Genomic DNA, 18674 nt, shown 5'->3' on the forward strand with positions numbered 1-18674 from the left:
CACCATTCAATAAGATCATGGCTAATCTTGGGCTCAAAGCCACTTCCCCGCTCGCTCCCCATAACCCTTCACTCCCTAATCTTGCAAAAATCTGTCTATCTCCACCTTAAATGTATTTAATGACCCAGCCTCCACGGCTCTCTGGGGCAGAGAATTCCACAGATTTACGACACTCTGAGAGAAGAAATTCCTCCTCATCTCAGTTCTAAAAGGGCGACCCTTTATTCTGAAACTATGCCCCCGAGTTCTAGATTTCCCCACGAGGGGAAACATCCTCTCTGCATCTACCCTGTCGAGCCCCCTCAGTATCTTATACGTTTCAATAAGATCACCTCTCATTCTTCTAAATTCCAATGAGTATAGGCTCAACCTTTCCTCATAAATTATGCTAACTAATGTGCATTGTCTATTAGTCAATCCAACACCAGTAAATGGTTAGCAGTGAACAAGTACCTCCTAGTGACTGATCCAAATAGGTATTTGGGTCTGGAGCTTCCGCTCGGTTGGGCTGGATTTTTTGGCGTAATTAGACAAATTGTCGAAACCGGCGCAAAAATCACAGAATTTTAAACACATATTAAGTCCAGCACAAATAGAATTTTTGCGATCTTTTGCCCTAGTTTAAAAATCAAAACAAACTGGCCAGGATGAATCGATCACCATTGGGAGTTTCCGCTAATTGCGCTCGTTTGCGGGCCTTTGAGGAGTCTCCAAAAATTAAGCTGGATCTTTTGGTCGCAAGGACAATAATAGGCACGTTTTAAAAGCTTTTGAATATAATTTTTTTTTAATTTGCAAAGAAACTGACGACTGTAGCCCAATATAACCAGCAAATGTAGGAAGTCACACAACACCAGGTTATAGTCCAACAGCTTTATTTGAAATCACAAGCTTTCGGAGCGCTGCTCCTTCGTCAGGTGAAGTGAAGAGAAGCATACAGGCACAGCATATATAGTCAGAGAAAACTGACTAAAGGGCAGTTAGAAAGATTACCTGTAATCATCTGGCAGTTTTCTCTGACTATATATGCTGTGCCTGTATGCTTCACTTCACCTGATGAAGGAGCAGCGCTCCGAAAGCTTGTGATTTCAAATAAAGCTGTTGGACTATAACCTGGTGTGTGACTTCCTACATTTGTCCACCCCAGTCCAACACCGGCATCTCCACATCATAAAAAAAAATATATACAGAACCATTTGCTGGTTAAGTTGTTTTCAGTAATTTAAAATTGGGTTACTCGCAGGTAGTGGATTGACATGATTAAAAAGGCTTATTTTTCGTGATAAACCCATTTGCAGCTGTGTTAGCCTCTCTACCTCTCTTTCCTCCTTTAAGACGCTCCTTAAAACCTACCTCTTTGACCAAGCTTTTGGTCACCTGCCCTAATTTCTCCTCATGTCGCTCAGTGTCAATTTTTTTTGTCTGTGAAGCGCCTTGGGACGTTTTACTATGTTAAAGGTGCTATATAAATACAAGTTGTTGTTGTTGTTGATCAAACTGCACCAAATTACCACTCAAATATCGAGGAATTTTTTTTTTAAAGCAAATTTTTTTCTTTAAAAATATTACGTTTTAAAACACTGCCTGATTGCGCTGGTTCATGGCAGATTTTGCGTTCGACAATATGCAAGTGTGTTTGTGCAGAAACTCAGGAAACAAACACTTCTCAAAACCAGCGCAATTTGCGGCAGGATTGCCGATTGCGTCCAAAGCAGAAACTCTACCCCTTGGTTTGTTGTGGCCCAATAAACAAAGGCCTCCAGCTGACCAACTCAAAACATCGGAACAGGAGGAGGCCATTCAGCCCCTCGAGCCTGTTCTGTCATTCGATGAGATCATGGCTGATCTGCGACCTAACTCCATATACCCACCTTTGGCCCATATCCCTTAATACCTTTGGTTAACAAAAATCTATCAATCACCAATTTAAAATTAACAACTGATCTAGCATCAATTGCTATTTGCAGAAGAGTGTTCCAAATTTTTACCACCCTTTGTGTGTAGAAGTGTTTCCTAATTTCACTCCTGAAAGATCTGGCTCTAATTTTTAGACTATGCCCCCCCTAGTCCTAGAATCCCCGACCAGCGGAAATAGTTTCTCTCTATCTACCCTATCTGTTCCCCTTAATATCCTGAAAACTTCGATCAGATCACCCCTTAACCTTCTAAATTCTATGGAATACAACCCTAGTTTGTGTAATCTCTCCTCGTAACTTAACCCTCGAAGTCCGGGTATCATTCTGGTAAACCTACGCTGCACTCCCTCCAAGGCCAATCTATCCTTCCTAAGGTGTGGGGCCCAGAACTGCTCCCAGTGCTCCAGGTGTGGTCTAACCAGGGCTTTGTATAGCTGCAGCATAACTTCTACCCCCTTGTATTCTAGTCCTCTAGATATAAAGGCCAGCATTCCATTAGCCTTTTTGATTATTTTCTGTACCCGTTCATGACATTTTAATGATCTATGTACCTGGACCCCCCCCGAGTCTCTTTGGACGTTGATGCGCCATCAATTGCTCAAAAGACTGAGGTTAAGCGAGTAACAACCAGGCTTTTATTAACTAAAGAATGAAGGTCTTGTCTCGAGTGGTCGACCCGTCCAGAATACTAAGGGACTGGGAGGTAGTCACTTATATACCTGGAATAGTGGGAGGAGTCAGCCGAGGCATGTCCAGACCTGTACCTAGTGGAATACACATACACATACAGACAGGTATAACAGTGGTTTACCACATTCACCCCTTGTTTAAAAATGAGTCCGGCGGGGTGAAGTGTATTTAAAAGTTCGTGTATTGGAGTCTCTCCGGAGGTCTTGTCTGCCGCTGTGATCGACGTGGCGACGGCAGGGATGGTGGAGCTTCCGGCGTCGCGTCCCGTGTAGGCTGGGGCCCTGGAGTGCAGTCCTCGTGGGTGACGGTCCGAGGCGAGCCGGCTGCTGGGGTTGGATATCGGGTCGTGGGGGGGGGGGGGTGGTAATGGGTAGTGGGTTACAGCGGTCCCCGAGGGTGCGAGGTCTCGTATGGAGACTGTGTCCTCCCGCCCGTCCGGGTACGCAATGTAAGCGTACTGGGGGTTGGCGTGGAGGAGGTCGACCCTCTCGACCAGGGGGTCCGTTTTATTGGCCCTCACGTGTCTTCTCAGTAGTACCGGCCCTGGGGACATCAGCCATGGCGGTAACGATGTCCCCGATGTGGACTTCCTTGGGAAGACAAACATTTTCTCGTGAGGGGTGGCATTGGTGGCAGTGCAGAGCAGTGACCGAATCGAGTGGAGCGCATCGGGAAGCACCTCCTGCCAGCGGGAGGTCGGAAGGCCCCTAGACTTTAAGGCTAGTAGGGCGGCCTTCCAAACTGTTGCATTCTCTCTTTCCACCTGTCCGTTCCCCCGGGGGTTGTAACTGGTGGTCCTGCTTGTGGCTATACCCCTAGCGAGCAGGTACTGGCGGAGTTCGTCACTCATAAACGATGAGCCCCGGTCGCTATGGATATAGCTGGGGAAACCGAACAGGGTGAAGAGGCTGTTCAGAGATTTAATGACCGTGGCACTGGTCATGTCCGGGCAGGGGATAGCGAACGGGAACCGGGAGTACTCGTCAATGATGTTGAGGAAGTACACATTGCGGTCGGAGGAGGGGAGAGGCCCTTTGAAATCGACGCTCAGGTGTTCGAAAGGGCGAGTGGCTTTTATCAGGTGGGCTCTGTCTGGTCTATAAAAGTGCGGTTTGCACTCAGCGCAGACTTGGCAGTTCTTGGTCATGGTCCTGACCTCCTCGGAGTAAGGCAGGTTGCGGGCCTTGATGAAGTGGAAGAACCTGGTGACCCCCGGGTGGCAGAGGTCATTGTGGAGGGCCCTCAGCCTATCGATCTGCGCGCTGGCGCAGGTGCCACGCGATAGGGCATCTGGGGGTTCATTGAGCTTCCCAGGCCGGTACAAGATCTCGTAATTGTAGGTGGAAAGTTCGATTCTCCACCTCAAGATCTTGTCATTTTTGATTTTGCCCCTCTGCTTGTTGTTGAACATAAAAGCAACTGAACGCTGGTCAGTGAGCAGGGTAAATCGTTTTCCGGCCAGGTAGTGCCTCCAATGACGCACAGCCTCCACGATAGCCTGGGCCTCCTTCTCGACCGCGGAGTGTCTGGTCTCCGGGCCCTGGAGGGTTCATGAGAAGAATGCCACAGGTCTCCCCGCCTGATTAAGGGTGGCGGCCAGAGTGAAGTCGGACGCATCGCTTTCCACCTGGAAGGGGATGGATTCGTCCACTGCGTGCGTGGTGGCTTTGGCAATGTCTTCCTTGATACGGTGGAAGGCTAAGCGGGCCTCTGCCGTCACGGGAAAAGAGGTGGACTTGATCAGCGGACGGGCTTTGTCTGCATAGTAGGGGACCCACTGAGCGTAGTAGGAAAAAAACCCTAGGCACCTCTTCAGAGCTTTTAGGCAGTGGGAGTTCCATAAGGGGACGCATCCGGTCCGGGTCGGGACCGATGACCCCGTGTTCCACAACACAGCCAAGGATGGCGAGGCGATCTGTGCGGAATATGCACTTCTCCTTGTTATATGTCAGGTTCAGGAGTTGGGCGGTGCGGAGGAATTTCTCGAGGTTTGCGTCATGGTCCTGCAAGTCATGGCCGCAGATGGTCACATTATCTAGGTAAGGGAAAGTGGCCTGCAGCTCGTTTTGATCGACCATCCGGTCCATCTCCCTTTGGAAGACGGAGACCCCGTTAGTAACGCCGAAGGGAACCCTAAGGAAGTGATAGAGGCGGCCGTTTGCCTCAAAAGCAGTATACTGGCGGTCTTCAGGGCTGATGGGGAGCTGGTGGTACGCTGATTTCAGGTCAATGGTCGAAAAGACGCGGTACTGCGCGATCTGGTTGACCATGTCAGCTATGCGGGGGAGTGGGTAGGCGTCCAGCAGGGTGCAGCAGTTTATTGTTTGGCTGTAGTCGATGACCAGGCGTTGTTTCTCGCCGGTCTTAACGACTACAACCTGGGCTCGCCAGGGGCTGGAGCTGCCCTCAATAATCCCCTCCTTCAGGAGCCGTTCCACTTCGGTTTTGATGAAAACCCTGTCCCCGGCACTGTATCGCCTGCTCTTTGTGGCGATGGGCTTACAGTCGGGGGTGAGGTTAGCAGACAGTGGGGGGGGTGGGACTCTGAGTGTGGAGAGGTTGCATCTGGTGCGCGGCGGGCAATTTGGAGGCAGCTGGCTGCGGACTGTGAGTGGGGGGAGGGGGCCACCGTACGCCATCGTAACGCTTTTGAGGTGGCACTGGAAATCCAACCCCAGTAGAACGGCAGCGCAGAGGTCGGGCAGGACCAGGAGTTTAAAATTATTGAACACAGTCCCGTCTACTACTAGTGTCACCACGCAGTAGCCGCCAATGTCCGCTGACTGGGACTCGGAGGCCATAGAAATCCGCTGGTGCGCAGGCAGGACGGGGAGAGAGCAACGCCGCACCGTGTCGGGATGGATGAAGCTCTCTGTGCTCCCGGAGTCAAAAAGGCAGTTTATTGCATGGCCGTTTACCTTAACGTCCATTTTGGACCGAGCTAGCTGGTGCGGTCTTGTTTGGTCCAGCGTCACAGAGGCCAGCGTAGGGGTCGGTGTGTCGCTGCAAGTATCAGATGGGGGGGGTTGGCGATCTGCTGCGTCCCGGCTGGTGTCCAAGATGGCGGCGTCCATGATTCCCATGTGGCTGGAGTCGTCCAAGATGGCTGCTGCAGCGGTGGTTCGCACATGGCTGGGGAGGCCCAAGATGGCGGCCCGCACGCGGTGCTGTTGGGGGCCCAAGATGGCGGCTCGCACGGCCCACACGCGGCGCTGCTGGCGTTCGGGGTGGCTTTGGCCTTGCAGATGCTGGCGTAGTGTCCCTTTTTCCCGCAGCCCGAGCAGGTCGCATTCTTCGCCGGGCAGCGCGCTCTGGGGTGTTTGGCCTGGCCACAGAAGTAGCATTTCTGGCCTTGGGATACTGCTGTCTGGCTTTGGGACACTGCTGCGGTAGTTGGGCCGTTGTTGGGCTGTGGCTGGGGTGGCACGGTGCTATGGGGCTGTCCTACCGTGTCCCAGGTTGTCGTTCCCCGCGGCGTCCACGGTGCAGAGGAGTAGGCATCCATGCCCCGGAAGGCTGCGTCCAGCGTTAGTGCGATGTCGGAGGCTTTGTCGAGGGTGAGGTCACTCTGCTCCAGCAGTCGCTGTCGGGTGTAGCTGGACCTGTGGCCCGCTACGAAGGCATCCCGGATCAGTTCCTCCGTGTACTTAGTGGGCGTTACCGCCTTACACCCACAGGCCCGGCCAAGCACGGACAGTGCTTGGAGGTATTCCTCAGTCGATTCCCCAGGTTGTTGCTTGCGACTCCCCAGAAGGTGCCTAGCGTATACTTCGTTCACAGGGCGCGTGTACTGGGTCTTGAGGAGCTGGAGGGCGGCTGTGTACGAGGTCGCGTCCCGGATGACTGAGTACACTCGGTGGTTCACCTTGGAGAACAGGACAGACAGTTTGTCCGCATCCGTTTCGACTGCAGTGGAGGCAGTCAGGAATGTCTCGAAGCACGTGAGCCAGTGAGCAAACTTGGTGGAAGCGTCCGCTTCCCGACTGTCCAGGTCCAGGCATGCTGGTGTGAGGATTTTCTCCATTATAAAAAATTTAGTTAATAAAATTGATGCGCCATCAATTACTCAAAAGACTGAGGTTAAGCGAGTAACAACCAGGCTTTTATTAACTAAAGAATGAAGGTCTTGTCTCGAGTGGTCGACCCGTCCAGAATACTAAGGGACTGGGAGGTAGTCACTTATATACCTGGAATAGTGGGAGGAGTCAGCCGAGGCATGTCCAGACCTGTACCTAGTGGAATACACATACAGACACAGACAGGTTATAACAGTGGTTTACCACAGACGTCCACTGTTTTTAGTTTTTCACCATTCAGAAAGGACCCTGTTCTATCCTTTTTAGGTCCAAAGTGGATGACCTCACATTTGCTTACATTGAAATCCATTTGCCACAGTTTTGCCCATTCACTTAATCTATCAATATCCCCTTGTAATTTTATGCTTTCATCTATACTGCCTACAATGCCGCCTACCTTTGTGTCATCGGCAAATTTGGATAGATGACTTTCTATGCCATCACTTAAGTCGTTAATAAATATTGTGAATAGTTGAGGCCCCAACACAGATCCCTGCGGGACACCACTAGTCACCTCCTACCAATTTGAGTACTTGCCCATTATCCCTACTCTGTCTCCTGCTGCTCAGCCAATTTCTGAAACAGGTCAATAATCTGCCCTCAACTCCGTGGGCATCCAGAGCTTAGGGACCTGGCACGCACTGCTTGAAAGGGTGGTGGTAGCAGATCCAATAATAACTTTCAAAGAGCTGACACATGCATGATGGGCCGAATGGCCTCCTCCTGTGCTGTATCATTCACAGAATCATAGAAATTTATGGCACAGAAGGAGGCCATTCGGCCCATCTTGTCTATGCCGGCCGACAAAGAGCTATCCACCCTAATCCCACTTTCCAGCACTTGGTCCGTAGCCTTTTAGGTTACGGCACTTCAAGAACATACCCAACTACTTCTTAAATGTGATGAGGGTTTCTGCCTCTACCACCCTTTCAGGCAGTGAGTTCCAAACCCCCACTGCCCTCTGGGTGAAAAAAGTTCTCCTCAACTCCCCTCTAATCCTTCTATCAATTACTTTAAATCTATGCCTCCTGGTTATTGACCCTTCTGCTAAGGGAAATAGGTCCTTCCTATCCACTCTATTTAGGCCCCTCATAATTTGACCTCAATCAAGTCTCCCCTCAGCCTCCTCTGTTCCAAAGAAAACAACCCCAACCTATTCAATCTGTCCTCATAGCTAAAATTCCCCAGCCCCGGCAACATCCTTGTAAATCTCCTCTGCACCCTCTCTAGTGCAATCACATCCTTCCTGTGATGTGGTGACCAGAACTGCACGCAGTATTCTAGCTGTGGCCTAATTAGCGTCTTATACAGTTCAAGCATAACCTCCCTGCTCTTGTATTCTATGCCACGGCTAATAAAGGAAAGTATCCCATATGCCTTCTTAACCACCTTATCTACCTGTCCTGCTACCTTCAGGGATGTGTGGACATGCACTCCAAGGTCCCTTTGATTCTATGATTCGATGATTCTGTAGTCTTTTCCACTGAAAAATATGTAGAAGATAATTGGCAAGGAGGGAAATGGGGGGTGGGTATGAATAATTAAATGATGCATAACTGAAGTCCAGTTAAGCAATATCACATAATGGAAGGAAACTCTGAACAATACCTCAAGTGTTTATTAGAAATGTAATACTGACATTTAAAGTTCAACAGTAAATATGTTGCTGATTAACTGGAGTGATTTTTGCAGGAAGAGAATGATCATTAATTCAGAAGTAACCACATTCAAGATCTGAGCAAATTAGTCCAATCAATTTGTATTATTAGATGCAAAACTAAATCTAACCTGTAGATGGCACATGGGCCCCCAAGTCAAAAATGGACCACTATGCTACAGTACCCTTTATTCATTTTTTTTTTTAACCCTTAGAGTGGCAGCAGCTCCAAGAAATTCCACTGGACCACAGAGTCGAATTTACTGTCTGGGTGCCCAAGAGAAAAAGGGCACAGGCCTTATTCCTCCCCCTGAACCATTTGTATGGCCTGGGGAAAATCACAGGTGCAGAATTGCCCCTTGGTTGGGCATTGCACCTTAAAAGTATCTGCTGATCTTTCACGCCTTCAAGATCAGGCTGATGGAGATCAGCAGCAAGAACACCGGGATTGTCTCAAAATATCCCGGGGGGTGAGTCTCAGAATTAAGCGTGGCAACTTGTCTACCTGTTCTCGACCTACATTGGCTCCCTGTCCTCGACCTACATTGGCTCCCTGTCCGGCGGTGCCAGATTTCATGGGCGTTCCCGCGCCGAGGTGGACTGTGAGCGTACCCAGAGGATAATGAGGCAAGACGCAGGTTACAATAACTACGCTGGGCCTTTGTCTACTACAGGCCCAGTACTGCCTGATGTGCCTCAATTATTCCGAGACTCGAAGTTAGCAGAACAAAAGTAAGGCTTTTATTAACTCAGAACATAACACGTAAAATAGAGAGATGTCTACCTTCAGGAGGCTGATGCCGGACTGAAGTTAGATTACAAAGGAGCCAGGTATGGGCGGAGCCCTGCACACAACCAGTTCCAGCACATTCCAATGCATAATACATGAGGACTGGGGGAAGGGAAAAGACACAGAAAGCAGGCAGTTAGAAGACACAGAAAACAGGCAGTGATGAATGGAATATATTTCATCACATTCACCCCTTCTATAGATTTAGTCTGTTCGGGGGTTTGATAGTCCTCTGCGACCGACGTGGCTGTTGTGGTGCCGTGGGTGTCGGCTGGGTGTCCCCGGTAGCCTCCTGGGTCTCTGCCGGGGGTGCCGCCGGGGTTGTTGAAGGGGTAGTTGGTGGGGGTGCCGTTGGTCGATGTTCTTCCGGGGGTGATGAAAGAATAGTGGGTGGGTAAGGGTTGCTGTGATCGTCGTCGCTGCTATTGCCGTGGTTGTTGTTGATGCCGGCTGGGGCGACGTCTTTTATGGACACGGTGTCCTCCCTTCCGTCGGCGTGCCGGACATATGCGTATTGGGGGTTGGCGTGGAGTAGGTGTACTGGCTCCACGAGAGGGTCCGTCTTGTGGCCCCTCACATGCCTTCGCACGAGTACCGGACCTGGGGTGGAGAGCCATGACGGCATGGATACGCCCGAGGTGGATTTCCGGGGAAAGACAAACATTCGTTCATGAGGCGTGGTATTAGTGGCCGTACACAATAGCGACCGTATCGAATGGAGCACATCCGAGAGGACTTCCTGCCAGCGGGAGATAGGGAGGCCCTTGGTCCTTAGAGCTAGAGTGACTGCTTTCCACACTGTCCCGTTCTCTCGCTCCACCTGGCCGTTACCCCGGGGGTTGTAGCTGGTGGTACGGCTCGTGGCGATCCCCTTGGACAGCATGTACTGGCGTAGCTCTTCACTCATGAAGGACGCCCCCCTATCCGTGTGGATATAGCTCGGCATACCGAACAGGCAGAACAGGCTGTTGAGGCATTTAATGACCGTGGCGCTGGTCATGTCTGGGCAGGGGAAGGCGAATGGGAAACGGGAGTATTCGTCCACAATGTTCAGGAAGTAAACATTGCGGTCGACGGACGGGAGGGGGCCCTTGAAATCTAAGCTGAGCCGCTCGAAGGGCCGTGTAGCTTTGATTAAGTGGGCTCTATCTGGGCGGTAGAACCGAGGCTTGCACTCAGCGCAAGTGCGGCAGTTCCTGGTCAGAGACCGAACTTCCTCAATCGAGTAGGGTAAGTTACGGGACTTTATGAAGTGGAACAGCCGCGTGACCCCTGGGTGGCAGAGGTCGTTGTGGAGGGTCTGTAGCCGATCCTCGGTGGCGCTGGCACACATCCCTCGTGAGAGGGCGTCAGGGGATTCGTTAAGGGCCCCTGGCCGGTAAATGATGTCGTACTCGAAAGTGGAGAGCTCGATCCGCCACCTAAGAATCTTATCATTTTTAATCTTCCCCCTCTGTTTATTGTTGAACATAAACGCTACCGATCGCTGGTCGGTAAGTAGGGTGAAGCGTTTGCCGGCTAGGTAGTGGCGCCAGTGGCGCACTGCCTCCACGATGGCTTGGGCCTCCTTTTCCACGGAGGAGTGTCTGATCTCGGGGCCTTGGAGGGTCCTCGAGAAGAAAGCTACGGGCCGCCCCGCCTGGTTGAGGGTGGCCGCCAAGGCGAAGTCGGACGCATCACTTTCCACTTGAAATGGAGTGTTCTCGTCCACTGCCTGTAGCGTGGCCCGCTCAATATCCTGCTTAATGCTTTTGAAGGCGGCGTGGGCCTCAGCAGAGAGCGGAAAAGAGGATGCTTTCAAGAGGGGGCGGGCTTTGTCGGAGTAGTTGGGGACCCATTGGGAATAGTAAGAAAATAACCCCAGGCACCTTTTCAGGGCTTTGGGAGTGTTGGGCAGGGGCAGCTCCCGTAGGGGGCGCAATCGGTCGGGGTCTGGTCCGATTTCCCCATTCTCCACCACGCTGCCCAGTATGCAGAGGCGCGTGGTGTTGAAAACGCACTTGTCCTCGTTATAGGTGAGGTTGAGTTTTTGTGCGGTTTTCAGGAACCTCTCGAGGTTCGAGTCGTGATCCTGCTGGTTGTGACCGCAGATGGTGACGTTGTCGAGGTAGGGGAAGGTTGCCTGCAAGTGGTGGTCATCGACCATGCGATCCATCTCCCTCTGAAAGACCGAGACCCCGTTCGTCACCCCAAAGGGGACTCTGAGGAATTGGTAGAGGCGTCCGTTCGCCTCGAAGGCGGTGTACGGGCGGTCCTCTGGTCTGATAGGGAGCTGGTGGTACGCTGACTTGAGGTCGATGGTGGAGAACACCCGGTATTGGGCGATTTGGTTCACCATTTCTGATATGCGGGGTAGCGGGTAGGCGTCTAGTAGGGTGTACCTGTTGATCGTTTGACTATAGTCGATCACCATCCGTTTCTTCTCGCTACCCCTTACCACTACCACTTGGGCGCGCCACGGGCTGTTGCTGTGTTCAATAATGCGCTCTTTCAGGAGCCTGTCTACCTCGGTCGCGATAAACCGCCTGTCCTCCCAGCTGTACCTCCTGCTTTTGGTCGCTATTGGCCGGCAGTTAGGGGTAAGGTTCGCGAATAGCGAAGGCGGCTTTACCTTCAGGGTAGCCAGACCGCACACTGTGAGGGGCGGCTGGGACCCACCGTACTTGAGCGTGATGCTTTGGTGGTTGCACTGGAAATCCAAACCCAAGATCACGCTCGCACATAGATTCTTCATGATTAATACTTTAAAATTATCATACACAGTTCCGTTAACGCACAATTGTACCGTGCAGTAACCCAGAATGGTCGATGTCTGGGTTTTATCGGCCATAGAGATGGTACCCTGAGCAGGGACCACCTTTAGGGAGAGTTGTTGTGCCAGTTCAGGGTGGATAAAACTCTCCGTGCTTCCACTGTCAATTAAGCATTTAACCCGGCACCCGTTTACTCGATGTCCACCATTGATTTGGATAGCGGATGCGGCCTGGTCTGGTCCACTGTGACCGATGCCACTGTAGGGCCCTGATCGAGACAAGATGGCGTCCACGCTGTCTGCTCATAAGATGGCGGACCCCACGAGGTCGGGCAAGATGGCGTCCAAGATGGCCGCTCCCACGGCGCACACGCGGCGGTGGCGGGTTTTCCGGCGGTTGGTTTTCCGGCGGGGTTCCCTCTGCACACCTTCCCGAAGTGCCCCTTCTTACCGCACTTAAAGCAGGTGGTGCCTTTCGCCGGGCACAGGTTTCTGGTGTGCTTTGGCTGCCCGCAGAAGTAGCAGTTGGGTCCTTGACGCGTCGCGGCTGTCGTAGGGCTTCTGGGGGGAGAGCTGGGCCCCGCCGGTGTCGGGCTGCCGGGCGGGGAAGATGCCTTCCAAGATGGCGGCGCCCTCGGCGCACACGTGGCGGCGTGGGCGGCGCGGGCTGAAGAGTAGGCGTCCGAGTTTCTCTGGGCCATCTCCAGGGACCGCGCGGTGTCCGCAGCCTGTTTCAGGTCCAACCCCGTTTTTTCCAGCAGTCTTTGCCGGATGTGAGTGGAGCTGAGGCCTGTGATAAAGGCATCGCGAACAAGCTCATCGGTGTACACTGCGGCTTTTACATCTCGGCACTTACAGTCCTTGCCAAGCTTTTTCAGGATGCTTAGGAACTCCTCCACCGATTCCCCAGGTCGCTGTGCGCGAGTAGCGAGTAGATGCCTAGCATACACCTCATTCGTAGGCTGCTGGTAATGCGCCTTTAAGGTGTTGCAGGCGGCCAGGTACGTATCGGCGTCTTGGATGAGGGGGTAAACCCGGTGGCTTACCCAATTCCGTAGCATTCCGAGTCTCATCTTCGCAGTGTCCGTAGCGTCTTTGACGGCTGCGGAATTGTCCAGGAAGAATTCCATACAGTCAAACCAGTGTCCGAAGCGTGCTGATGCGTCCGGAGCATGTTGATCCAAATCCAAACGTTCGGGTTTCAGGAGTTGATCCATAGTGTTGAAAATTGAGTTAATAAAATTGATGTGCCTCAATTATTCCGAGACTCGAAGTTAGCAGAACAAAAGTAAGGCTTTTATTAACTCAGAACATAACACGTAAAATAGAGAGATGTCTACCTTCAGGAGGCTGATGCCGGACTGAAGTTAGATTACAAAGGAGCCAGGTATGGGCGGAGCCCTGCACACAACCAGTTCCAGCACATTCCAATGCATAATACATGAGGACTGGGGGAAGGGAAAAGACACAGAAAGCAGGCAGTTAGAAGACACAGAAAACAGGCAGTGATGAATGGAATATATTTCATCACACTGCCCACTTGGAATCTCAAGGAAATCCTGGGGCAGTGCAATAAGGATGGAAAGCTGGCGCAACGTGTCTCCACCCCTTGTTCCTCTGCCCTGCACATGGCAATTCCTCGGGCACAGGGAAGAGAAAAATCTATGTAGCTTACACATGCCAGAAACCGCTTCGCTGCTCTGATGTCTTATTGTAATATTAAAATAATTTATAGGCTCGTCCCTGGCCGAATGAGTTTTCCCAGTCACAAGCTGATCCATACTGGCTCGGAACATCCTACACTTGACCCCTGGTCTCAGGTGTAGTAGCAGGAGAAGCTCTACATCTGACTTCAGTGCCCCTGAGGTAGAGAGGGGAACATTCAAATTAAAAACCGTCAGGATTCCTGTCCTGATTGTTGTCCAGTGACTCCTGCTGGAGGGGCACGTGAATGGACATTGGGCGAGGACAGGCCGTAATGCCTCCTGTGGCCGGATAGCTGGACATCACGCGCAGATAAGGCTCACATAGAAGAGCAGTCACGTCATTGACGGACCAATAGGCAAGCACTGCTTTTGGACCTGTACCCAAAGGAGAACACTGGCAAGAAAAGAGAAAATTAACGTTTAGAATTTTTATATCTCCCCGCCCCTTGCATGTATCCCCACTCTCTCCCTTTCCCAGTTTCTCTATTTTTGTCTTTACTTGCGGGTACGGTAGCATAGTGGTTATGTCACTGGGTTAGTAATCCAGAGGCCTGGACTAATAATCCAGAGATGCGAGTTCAAATCCCACCACGGCAGCTGGGGAATTTAAATTCAGTTAATTAAACAAATCTGGAAAAACTAGTATCAGTAATAATGACCATGAAACTTAGCGGATTGTCAAACCACCTGGTTTGCTAATGTCCTTTCGGGAAGGAAATTTGCTGTCCTTACCTGGTCTGGCCTATATGTGACTGAAATGGCCTAGCAAGCTGTACCAAACCGCTACGAAAAACACACGGACTGCAGCGGTTCAAGAAGGTGGTTCACCACCACCTCCTCAAGGGCATTTAGGGATAGGCAATAAATGCTGGCCTTGCCAGCGATGTCCACATCCCAGGAACAAATTTTTTAAAAAGACTTTATATTATTTCTTACCGATGTTACTTATCCTAACATTCGTTTTATCTTATTGCTTCTTTAGTTTACTTATAAACATTAACTTTGCCCTTCGTTTCCTGTACGGCCATGGAGCTGACCTCCGCTCCCGAGCTGGGCTCAATAGCCGAAGGCCGGGTTTACCAAGGGAGTAGCCAAGCCTTATGCACGAAGTGACCTGGTCAGAATCAACTTGCAGAGTTATGGACTAATGACCAATGTGTAAGATTTGGATCACAGGTCACACACAGATTACCCAAAAGGGTCTTAAGAGTTGTAAGGCATTTTATTAAGGAGCGGTAGTTTAAGTACAACACGCGATCAAGATAGACACAGTAGACTTACGACCGTGACAAGCAGCTGGTATCGGTTCTGATCAGACAGACAGCTGGCGTGCGCGAACAGCTCTTCCCTTCCCTTCATCTTGAACTAAAAGCTCTTTAGATATCTCTTTTACACTCTTTTTAGGGGTGGGCCTAGGGTAGATCATCAAAGATACAGTCAACAACCTTTCCAGCACACAAACAGCAGACAGCTGGTCTGGAAACAAGGTCACCGCCACGGTGCAGAATGTTAGAACACCCACAGGGAACCAAGAACATCAGCCAATTCTAAGCGTTTCTCCAGTTATTCCAACGCCAGTCTGAAGAGACTTTTATCGTCTCAAGTTATTTTCTTCCAATTCACGATTTCTTACAAATGTGTAAGAGAGCTGAATGGAGAGTGGGTAGGATTCTTTAAAATTTTACACAATGGAACAAACGAATGTAGGAGGGGGCCATTCAGCCTCTTGAGCCTGTTCCACCGTTCAGTTAGATCATGGCTAATCTGTATCTTAATTCCATCTACTCTTCTTGGTTTGGTAACCCATAATACCCTTGCCTATCTCAGTTTCGAAACATCAATCTCCATTTTAGAAAGGAGGGTTGCATTTCTACTGCACCTTTCACAACGTCAAAGTGCTTTACAGCCAATGAAGTACTTTTGAAGTGTAGTCACTGTTGTAATGTAGGAAACGCGGCAGCCAATTCGCACACAGCAAGCTCCCACAAACAGCAGTGTGATAATGACCAGATAATCTGTTTGTTATGTTGAGTGAGGGATAAATATTGGCCAGGACACTGGGGATAACTCCCCCTGCTCTTCTTCGCAATAGTGCCATGGGATCTTTTACGCCCACCCAAGAGAGCAGACAGGGCCTCGGTTTAACGTCACATCCAAAAGTTGGCACCTCCAACAGTGCAGCACTCCCTCAGCACTGCACTGGAGTGCCAGCCTAGATTTGTGCGCTCAGGTCTCTGGGGTGGGACTTGAAACCCCCCCCTCCCCCCGCAATCTTGGAGGCGAGAGTGCGACCCACTGAGCCATGGCTGACACGTTTAGGAGTGAATAGGAATAGATAACATACCTTACAAGTGTCCTGATCTATCTATGAGGATCCTAGGAAACCGCCTGACAGTGTGTTCAATTGCCACATCTGGAATGGTGCAGTCAGGCGTTTTACCTGCAACATCAGGAATTAGGAACTACGATAAGTGATCTGGGATCCTCCTGGATAACTATGGGTTTGCTCCACCGGAGTTCTATGCAATGAGAGTGAATCAGAAGCATCTTAGTCTACTGGAATTCTGTGTAATTAAGTGAATTAGAATGGGTTGGTCCATTGGAACGCTATGCTAGGCTCAGGTATGCTTTCATCTAGAGCAGATCATGAATGATAGTCATTGGTTCAAATTAGCAACAATGAAGATTTAATATCAAATGTAGTTCACTGCCTCCTTTCCCTTTAAACAGTTCAGTACTTGCCATTAATTCATGGGATTCCCAATTCCAAGGTCATTGGCCATTAATTACGGGCAATGTTCGAGATGGCTCAGGTATCAGCAGCAAGTCCTCACAACATTTATGTATCAATAGCCTTTCAAAGCCATGAAATGGCCAAATACCACCCAACAGGATGTTCACTAGCCAGCAACATCTGTTCATCGGCACAGGGCCTTGGTGATACAGATCTTCAATGGCATTACCCAGCATTTTTCACAACCATAAGTCCACTTTTTCCCATCCCAGTTCCACCAAATCCAACAAAGTTCAACACTTTAAGGTTGGTTGTCTATCCGACTCCATCAAAGTGAACAAATCCAGTTAAATTCCTGAAACTTAAGTCACCAAGTTAAGAACACAGTTACAGCGATCATTCAGAGCATATTCATTCACTCATCCAATTAAAAGCCTACTATGCGATTTGTTTTGTGGTGAGTTAGCGGAACTTAGTCAGGGCTCCAGCTAGGACATTACAATTGACCTCATCGTACCTGGGCCAGGGACAGGAAACGTTAGCTAGATCTCCCTGTCCTGATCGTCCGTGGACATTGGGTGAGGAGATTATTGTCTCAGCTGTCATGCGCCCCCAACCATTGAATAGTCAGCCAATACTCACTGTCTAGCCACACATCAAGTATGGACTACTTGGGCAAGATTTGAAGGGTCTCTAAGAACATAAGGAGGCCATTTAATCCCTCGAGCCTGTTCTGCCATTCAATTAGATCATGGCTGATCTGTAACTTAACTCCATTTGCCCGCCTTGGTTCTGTAACGCTCAATACCCTTGCCCAACAAAAATCTATCAATCTCGGTTTTGAAATTTTCAATTGAGCCCCAGCCTCAACAGCTTTTGGGGGGGGAAAAGAGTTCCAAATTTCCACGACCCTTAGTGTGAAGAGGTGCTTTCTGACATCACCTCTGGATGGCCTGGCTCTAAATTTAAGGTTATGTCCTCTTGTTCTGGACTGCCCCACCAGAGGAAATAGCCTCTCCATCTACCCGATCAACTCCTTTAATCATCTCTATTAGATCACCCCTTAATCTTCTATATTCAAGGAAATACAAGCCTAGTCTATGTATCCTATCCTCCTAATTTAACCCTTTCAGCCCTGGTATCATTCTGGTGAATCGGCACCGCACCCCCTCCAAGGCCAATGAGGTGCAGTGCCCAGAACTGAACACAGTACTCTAAATAGAGTCTAACCAAAAGAAAGAAAAACTTGCATTTATATAGCGCCTTTCATGACCTCTGGATGTCCCAAAGTGCTTTACAGCCAATGAAATACTTTTGAAGTGCAGTCACTGTTGTAATGTAGGAAACGCAGCAGCCAATTTGCACACAGCAATGTGATAATGACCAGATAATGTGTTTTTTTTTGTGATGTTGATTGAGGTATAAATATTGGCCCAGGTCACCAGGGAGAACTCCCCTGCTCTGTGAAATAGTGGCCGCGGGATCTTTTACGTCCACCTGAGAGCGCAGACGGGGCCTCGGTTTAACGTCACATCTGAAACCAAGTCCCGTTCACCCATCACCCCCTGTGCTCGCTGACCTACTTTGGCTCCCGGTTAAGCAATGCCTCGATTTCAAAATTCTCATCCTTGTTTTCCAAATCCCTCCATGGCCTCGCCCCTCCCTATCTCTGTAATCTCCTTCAACCCCACAACCCCCGAGATATCTGCGCTCATCTAATTCTGCCCTCTTGAGCATCCCAGATTATAATCCTGCAACCACTGGTGGCTGTGCCTTCTGTTGCCTGGGCCCTAAGCTTTGAAATTCCCTGCCTAAACCTCTCTCCCTTCCTTTAAGACACTCTTTAAAACCTACTGCTTTGACCCAGCTTTTGGTCACCTGCCCTAATTTCTCCTCATGTGGCTCGGTGTCAAATTTTTTGTCTTTTAATACTCCTGTGAAGCACCTTGGGACGTTTTACGATGTTAAAGGCGCTATATAAATACACGTTGTTGCAGCGCTCCCTCAGTACTGCACTGGAGTGTCGGCCTAGATTTTAGTGCTCAAGTCTCTGGAGTTGGACTTTATATAAAAAACATAATTTCCACCCCTTTGTACTCCAGGCCCCTTGGGATAAAGGCCAACATTCCATTAGTCTTTATATAAAAAAAAAAAAAAATGTTGTACTTATCCACTAGCTTTTAGTGATTTCTGTACTCGGACCCCTAAATCTCTGTTCTTCCACAGTTCCTTGCTTCTCACCATTTAGAAAATACTTCGGCCTGGCCCCCATGTAACCATGGCACAGCACGAGCCAGTGCTTTCCGGGTAGGAGAGGAGAAAGGGAAAGAAAATGATGTTCCACAATTCACAG

The sequence above is a fragment of the Somniosus microcephalus genome, chromosome 28 (assembly GCF_052327205.1).
Source record: "Somniosus microcephalus isolate GS21.2 chromosome 28, FLI_Smic_1.0, whole genome shotgun sequence".
NCBI classification, from domain to species: Eukaryota; Metazoa; Chordata; class Chondrichthyes; order Squaliformes; family Somniosidae; genus Somniosus; species Somniosus microcephalus.